This window comes from Urocitellus parryii, chromosome 11, assembly GCF_045843805.1.
Source record: "Urocitellus parryii isolate mUroPar1 chromosome 11, mUroPar1.hap1, whole genome shotgun sequence".
Lineage (NCBI taxonomy): Eukaryota > Metazoa > Chordata > Mammalia > Rodentia > Sciuridae > Urocitellus > Urocitellus parryii.
In genome coordinates this window covers 111,785,130-111,794,005 of record NC_135541.1, presented here as the reverse complement: position 1 = coordinate 111,794,005, position 8,876 = coordinate 111,785,130, and the positions used below count along the sequence as shown (strand labels likewise).

General features: G+C 36.2%; 1 pseudogene; it reads left to right on the top strand.

Annotated features, from left to right (window-relative positions):
- Nucleotides 1–1,679: 1,679 nt before the first annotated feature.
- LOC144249063 (MAPK-interacting and spindle-stabilizing protein-like pseudogene) lies at nucleotides 1,680–3,813 on the top strand (annotated as a pseudogene).
- The last annotated feature ends 5,063 nt before the right edge of the window (nucleotides 3,814–8,876 follow it).

The following is an 8,876-nucleotide window of genomic DNA, read 5'->3' as shown; positions in this document are numbered from 1 at the left end:
TTCGACTTCTTGTAGAACTGGGCTGAGAATTCCTCTGATACTGGTTTTTTTTCTTAGTTGTTAGGCTTGTGATAAACCCTGGCTTGGGAGAATTAATGTAATACACTCAAGACTTCATGCTTTAGAGGACAAATGCCTACCCTAACATTATACTGCTTTGACAAATCTTAGACATCAAATCACAATGTTTTTTAGACATTTTTTTGTGATCCCCAGGAGAAGAGTGACACTTCCAAGACTCCTTTCTTTAAACATGTATGTGTGTGTGTGTGTGTGTGTGTGTGTGTGTGTGTATCCAGGGTTTTGTGGTCACTTGGTAAAATTTCATTAAATAACACAGCCATGACTCCAACTTGGGTATTTTACTCAAGGTTTTTAGCCTACATCTTAAATTTTTGATCCATATAACACTTAAAGTAGCTATAATTTCTATCAGAGTCTCTACATGGAAGTATGAAATGATGGGATAAAATATTTTAACACTCTAACTCTCCAATATTATCAAATGTATTTCTAATGGAATTTAATGTTATTCATACTCTTGACATAATGCTCCTACAATAAATGTAAAAACCTTTGAAGTAAATAAAACATAAGAGGATCAGTCAAGGGAGGTGACAGAGCCCCATGAGAGCAGGATGAAATACTTCTGAATTAAAAGCTAAGTTCCATGAAATGTGGAATCAACAGTTTTCATGTGTCTGTGTATTGGGCTGTAGTAGAAGGAACTGTCAAGTTCAACTTGTTAAACTGTCTTTGATACATCTATGACCAAGAAGGAAAAAATAACTATTTCCCATGAATAAATTCAGTAATAACAGAAAGTCTTCTCAGATAAATGGCTACACTTTGAATAATGCTGAAATATTCATTAACTCTGGCACCTCTTACAGAATGGTCACTCCATGCCTGAAAGACTAGTGGTACAAAAACGTAGGTACCCAGGGCTTTGAGTCTTCTTCAAGAAAAATTTCCTTTTTTCCCAAGCTTTGACCATCCTAACATCAATGTATGGATGCACATATTTGAGGCAAAGCTGTGCTCTGATGATCCAGTTACATTTCTCCTTTAAAATTACAAAAATTTCTATAGAAAATGCTTTCTTTACCCGAACACCCAAAGTCTGTTGTCATTCATTGAATGAATTTAAATTTTCTTTGAAAAACATTTTTTCTTTAAATTTATCAGTGAACAAAATCATCCTTTGATATTTGGGTGAAAAATCAGTGAAAATTTCTTTGAAAGTTTAAATATTTTTCAAGAAAAAATAACTTTAAATTATTATAATCTGCTTTTATTACAGAAAAGTCAGTAATGTGATAGAAAATAACTTGGTTTTTATTGCTGTTGTTGTGTTTTGTTGTTGTTGTTGTTGTTGTTCTGTTCCTAGCAAAACAATGTAAGGCCTCTCACTAGACCCCAGATATGTATGGCTTCTGGTATTGGAAAATAAATTTTTAAAGACCACAAACTAATGTTCATGTGAGTGCGTATACTCTTACAGTATATATTTTTCAGTTTTTTTCAATTGAAAACAACTTAGAGTAATGACACCCAATATAAATGGATATGCCTCCCATAGAGCTTTATCTTCCAAATGACTAGTTTCTGAAGAGTGAACTGAGACATCTTCTCTTAGAAAGAAATCAAGGAGGCTTCCTGTTCCGGCGCCAGGAGGAGCCGCGCGTTGCTGCCGCTGCTGCCTCTGCTGTTGCTGCTGGTGCTGCCTCCGCTGCCGTCAGTCAGGCTCCGCCTGGTTCTTCCTCGCCCATTTCCCTCTAAACCATCGCCGCTGCTACATCCTGCTGCGGGCTCGGATATTGCCAGGAAAATGTCTGATGAATTTTCGTTGGCAGATGCACTACCTGAACACTCCCCTGCCAAAACCCCTGCTGTGAGCAATACCAAACCTGGTCAACCTCCTCAAGGCTGGCCAGGTTCCAACCCTTGGAATAACCCAAGTGCTCCACCTTCTGTGCCATCTGGACTCCCACCAAATGCAACACCCTCCACTGTGCCTTTTGGACCAGCACCAACAGGAATGTATCCCTCTGTGCCTCCCACCGGACCACCTCCAGGACCCCCAGCACCCTTTCCTCCTTCTGGACCATCATGTCCCCCACCTGGTGGTCCTTATCCAGCCCCATCTGTGCCAGGCCCTGGCCCCACAGGGCCCTATCCTACACCAAATATGCCATTTCCAGAGCTACCTAGACCATATGGTGCACCCACAGATCCATCTGCAGCTGGTCCTTTAGGTCCATGGGGATCCATGTCTTCTGGACCTTGGGCACCAGGAATGGGAGGGCAGTATCCTACTCCTAATATGCCATATCCATCTCCAGGGCCATATCCCACTCCTCCTCCTCCCCAGGCACCAGGGGCAGCACCACCTGTTCCATGGGGCACTGTGCCACCAGGAGCCTGGGGACCACCAGCACCATATCCTGCCCCTGCAGGATCATATCCCACACCAGGACTCTATCCTACTCCCAATAATCCTTTTCAAGTGCCTTCAGGACCTTCTGGTGCTCCGCCAATGCCTGGTGGCCCCCATTCTTACCATTAAGTTAACAGTGGATGAAGAGATGGCGCTTTGCTTTTTGAAGTACATATATATGCAAATGAATGCATATATAAAAATTGCTGGTTTCACTATTCTTAGAGGGCATTCATGAAAGAACAACTCTTGCACCTCTCAGAAGATATCTGCCTCTTGGATGTGTAGTACAAAACATAGAAGATAAAAACATAAAAGTAAATCATTCAGGTGTGATTTTATTTGGCTTTCATGGGGGGAAAATGATTAAATTGAATAGCTCTTTGATACAATTTGTTTGAATTATGAAACTACACATTTAAAAATCTAAGATGATATGGATTATTGTTAAAATATTTTGCCAATGAAGTTGCAGATTTTAAGTATTTTTCTATAATCACTCCCCTCCCCCAAATAAACTTCAAAAAGAATCACATTATAATTTAAACAAATGATGCCTCTGAACATTTTGAGCTGCTCTCCTATGTGATAAATAAACCTGGTCCTCTTATGGTTTTATTTTGGATATACCTTTTTTTAAACTAATTACTATCAGATGTTCATTATCCAGCCAGTGTTCATTTTTATTCTCAGATTTTTAGTAAAAAAACTTAGATTTGTTTTATTTTTGCCATATGAATTATATAGCTCAGCTCTAAAATTTGCCATTTATGAAAAATTAGTCTTATTTTGCAGTGCCAGGAACAGAACCTAGGGCCTCACACATGCTAGATTGCCACTAAGCTTCACCCATAGCCCTTTTTTCTTTTTAATCCATTCAGAGATGTATAAATCATATTCTTGGAAAACGGATATCTGTTTGTATTACTTTAGAATGGATTATAAGATATGCATATTGCTTTGGGAAGAGCTCAAGGAAAAAAATGTTTTGTTTTAAACCTCAAACTAGATAAACCCTAGAAATTGCTTCATTTCCATGAAACCAGAGGTTTATTTTCTGCCCAGACCATTCCCTGGAGTCACCCTCCACCCCCCAGTTCTTTAGAGGGAACACATCTTTTGATGACTCCCTTATATAGAAGACTAGCACACAATGTGGGGTTTGTTATCAGAACATACAGAATATATAGCAGTTATGTTTGGAGAACTTTATAAGTCGTACAGACATGACTGTTCTCTTTGTACAAGTGTGAATCAAAAATGTTTCTGTCTTTCAGAGTCTGGTTAAGCTATGTCATTGTCTCCTGCATAGTTTCCTGAATCTGTAAAGTATTTATGGCTGTTAAGTTCTGTATTTGTTGACAGGCAGATACGTGGAATTGAGTACCATCTTTGAAAACATTATCTTCTACAGTGAAAATAATAAATTGTAGCTCTTTGCACCTGAGTTTAAAGCAGTGTGACTATGTTGTTAAATATTGAGTATTGTTTATAACTACCAAAACAGCTTTGGTTGCTTTTTGGCACCTTGCCTTTAAATCAGTCTTAGATTTGGGGTAGATCTGATCTTATTTATCAATAATGATTTGAAAATTTGAATGTATCCATTGGGTTACTAAAATGTGTTGTGGATTTCTCAGATAATTATAGAAAACATTTATGCTGGAGCTGTTTTTTCTTTGAAATAAAATATTCAGTAGTTTATTTCTCCAGTAATTAAAATGTCAAGAATGCCTAGTGCTACCAGTTTAATGATTTGATAGCTACCTCCTTTTAAGAAAAGAATATGGTCACCTTTGAGAGGAACATCAGCATTTAAACGTCCCTTATTTTAAGCAGGTGATAGATTCAAGCTTTCAGAATTGGCAAAGGTAGAAACTAATTTATTTATCTTCAGACTGGGAAAGGTTCTTACATAGTGGCAAAAGTATTCTTTTGTTGTTGTTTCAGTTCTTTTTAAGAACAGATAGTAACTATATCTACCGTACTCAAAGGACTCTAGTCAAAGTAGTCTCCAGTCTGCAAAACAGGTAACTTTATGTATCATAGTTTAAACTTATCAGTCAGTATTAAGCTATCATTTAACTGGAAGGATAAGATAGGAAAATGAGAAAGCAAAGATACCTCTATTTATAGTTAGTGACTGTTCTAAATTGAGATAACTCTAGCTTTAGATGAAATGTTTAACGTAACACCACTAAAAGAGGTAGCAAGTGTGGAGATCTATAATTGTGGAGTCCATTTATTATGGGAAAAAATATTTTACTAAACAATTTGAAGGGCTATAAAGCCAAGATTTGAAATTATTACTCCTAAAACTATTTGCCAGTGACCCAGACTGCCATTTTAACGTTTTTTTCCCCAAGAACCTTACGACTGGTACTTGTATCTTTGTGTAGAGCTCATTTCTCTAATTGTCTAGGGTTTGCAGTGGGGATGTCTCAGTTCTGGCGGGTACTCTGGGCCAAAAGATATTAGGTTTAGGGTGGAAATAAGAAAAGCAAAAGTTTCAGTAAACAGATGAGGAAAAGCATATGGGAAGGGTTTTACTCTTTGTAGGGGAATAATGCTTTTCAAACAAGTTATGCCAAGTGTGAAGGCACGTAACTGTAACCCCAGTGACTCAGGAGGCTGGGGCAGGAGCATCACAAGTTTGAAGCCAGCCTCAGCAACTTAAACCCTATCTCAAAAAGGACTGGGGATGTAGCTCAATGGTCAAGGACCCTGGGTTCAATCCTCAGTACCAAAAATAAATAAAACAAGTTAGGCTAGGCTGAGGTTGGTTTATGGAAGGACATTGCCAAGCATATTTGGTCTTAAGGGATACACACTATCAAATATGCTTACATTTAGGCTTCAAACAAGAATTTCTAAATACATTTGATAAAAATAATTACAATATGTTCAGAAACAATGGTGTTCTGGAGTTGGAATCTTTTCCAAGTTTTAAAATGCCAAACCCACAAATAATGAAAAATGGAAACCTAGACTGTAGATCCTCATTCACAGAGTTGTTAAAAATTCAGTGCTCCTTAAAGGAGGACTTCATCCAGGCATGATGTCACATTCCTGTAGTAGGAGAATCACAAGTTCAAAGCCAACCTAAGCAATTTAGTTAGATCCTGACTCAAAACATAAAAGGGGCAGGGGATATGGCTCAGTGGTTAAGTGCCCCTGGATTCAGTCCCCAGTACCTAAATAATAAATAAAGGACGACTTACAAATACTTGGACTTGTCCAGGTCTTACCTGCCTCCTTTTCATGCTTTTGAAGTTGCTATTTACAGCTCTGATTTATTGTGTAAAGTAATATATTGGTTATTCAGGAATAAACGTTTTTTAATTAACTGAGGACCATCTTTCTTATTTCTCCATTTTGCTATTGTTTGTTTTCAGTAGAGAATAATAGTTCAGAAAAGAAAAGGGCCTGAGTCACAACTACAATGAAATATTTTCTAGAAATCATTTGCCCATGATACATATTACCTCAAAAATAATTAATTAGGGCTGCCTTTTGACCTCAAATATACAGTTTTTAAACTTGGTATAGGTGAAAATAGCTCTACTTAAAGTTTCCATTAAAAGACTGGTTTGCATATTAGTCCTTGCCTGCACTTCTAAACAGTACCACTGTCTTCCTCACCCCGAGTGAGGTAGAACCAGCTTCATGAAATGCCAGGTTATAAATTCCAGAAGTTAAGCACAGACTTTCAAGTATTACCATTAATTTGAAAAGCATAAGGCTAAACTCAGAAGAATCATTAATAAAATGCTTAGAAAATGATGGGCATCTTTCAAGGGAAGACTATATAATCTTAGTAAAGCAATATTATCAAAAGACACTGTTCTTTCTATTTTCAGAATTCTGTCAAGGGAAACACTGCCAATAAAATAATCAGTATTAAAATGCCATGCAGACTTCTGGCTATAGAAAACATGTGAGGTCTGTGTTCATTCAATAATCACATATTGTGATCAGGTGCTATGCCAGAGGTCGGAGAAAGCAAATCCCTATCCTTGAGGGGCTCCTAGTCTAGGGATGACTTTACATAATTCATTAGGACACCTATTATTAGTTACCCATTATAAGAGTATTTTAGAAGAGCTGCTAGTAGAAATTACAAACCAGTTTTGGAGCATTTTAAAGGGCGGTGTGTGATGCCCTTTTTTCTTTTTTTTTTTTTTTTTAAAGTAAGAAAATATGTTTCAAGAAATTAGTGTTGATCATTGCAGCTATTCAAGTGTACAAAGTAATAGGATGTTTTTCCCTCTCACACTACTCCTGGTTAAAAGTACTTTGACTGCCCATCATTGATAAGCAGGTACAGATTTGTTGCCATTAAGCAAACATGATTTATGTGTGCTCTACAAAGGTTTTTTGTAACTTCTTAAAATTGTGATTTTTCTTCATTGACTTAATGACAAACTTAATGTATGTAATTGTCTATGTATTTTAAGTTAAACTGCCTAAAATGTGATTTAAGACATATACATTTGTTTGTATTATGAACTGTAAGCAATCTGAGATGTTAGGTTTTATCACTGCTGCTGTATCTGTAAACAAAGAAATGTTGCTTTAAGAAGTAATTAGGAATAGGCTATGGATGTGATACTTGATATTTTTAAAGATAAACTTGTTTGCTTTTGTGTATTATACCTGAAAGCTTTTTTTAAAAAATGTATTTTCATGGAAAAAAAAAAAAAAAAAAAAAAAAAAAAAAGAAAGAAATCAAGGAAGGGATGGAGAATGAGAGATAAGAAGGAAATAAGCAATGAAATGAGGAAGGAAGAAAGTAGACAAGAGAGAAAGGAAGGAAGAAATTTGACTAATGGTCTTTCTCATTTGGGAATGGAGACAGGTTAAAGCACCTTTTTCCTGAGGGAGCCAGTTTTTCTTCCAATTTCCCCTTTCCATTGTAGTCCATCTTCTCATTCTCTCACCCCCATCATATTGAATATTTAGCAGATATACATTGTCACTGTGAACCAATCTGTGCTTGAAGATAATTAATTCAACTACTGTACAGTCCAGCTTAGCCATGAGCAGGTAGTTTAGAGCTGTGGAAAAAAAAAAAAAAAAAAGGAACCGTGGATGCCAATCATGCAGGATTTTCTCTTTCCCATCTAGAAACCAAAATGAGAAGCTCTTTTCTGTTAACCTTGGCTGAGAAATGAAGGGAAGGTCCTGACTGGCCCTGGTCATGTCCAATTGTAGTAAATAGTATTGTGAGCATAATGGAACTTCATCTGGACAGAAATGACTCACAGACCCTGTTATCTGTTTCTGGTAGGTTAGTGTTAGTTAGTAACTACCATGACTCAGCAATGCAAGATCTACATGGAGAGGATTATTTAAAAAATGGAGAAAAAATATGGAGCTCTCAGTATCACCAAATGCCTACTATTTATCTGATCAATAGGACTGTGTTTCTCAGTAATATCACCCATCATTTATCTGCCCCTTAATGTGTATCAGCACACCTTTTTTACTTGGAGTATCTTTATTTATTTCAACCAGAGATTTATTGAGTAGAAAAAGAAAGTACTCTCGTTTTATAGGTAGCATATTGAAAGTGAGGTGGACCTAAAAACATCTCAGATAATTTTCTCATATGTAGTAAAATAAGTTTAGAACATATTTTCCTTAGTATTTAAAGAATTACTATCTATGGAGCAGAGTGATAAATAATCATTTTTTATTGATGTATAAGCATGTTTTGAATGTAAGGTACTAGTTTATTCACTAAGGGTTTATGTTCACTCTTCTCTAAAAAGATAATGAAAATTGTAATCGTAGATTTTCTTGACTTTCTTGTAGGAAAAGACCAGCAACACTTCACAGAAAAATATACAAAAAGAAAGAAAGAAAGAAAGAAAGAAAGAAAGAAAGAAAGAGAGAGAGAGAGGTAAAGAAAGAAAGAGAGAGAAAAAGAGAGAGAGAGAGAGAGAAAGAAAGAAAGAAAGAAAGAAAGAAAGAAAACAAGGTTGTTGGAAATATTTATTTATTCTCAGTACAAATTATATTTTTGAGGGCCAGTCCTAAGGCAGGGCATGTTTGAGGCTAGGAAAATCACCAAGCCTTCTCTCATTGTTTAAATGAACAGACTTTATTTTAAGGAGAGTTATAGATTTACAGGAAAATGAAGCACCTAGTACCATGTTCCCATATGCCTTCCCTTATTCAGAGTTTCCACTATTTTTTCTTTGTATATTACTGAGAAACATTCGATGTAAGCACAAAATCAAAATATTTTGCCAATAGTGATGCTATTAAATAATTATTAATGACAATACATAGTTTAATTATTTATTAAAACACTAATTTTACATTTTTTTAAGCATTGACAAAGAATAATGTCAATTTTCACCATGATGGCATCTTACAGAGTAGATTCACCACGCCAGAAGTCCTTGTTCTTTACCTCTTTAGCATCTTC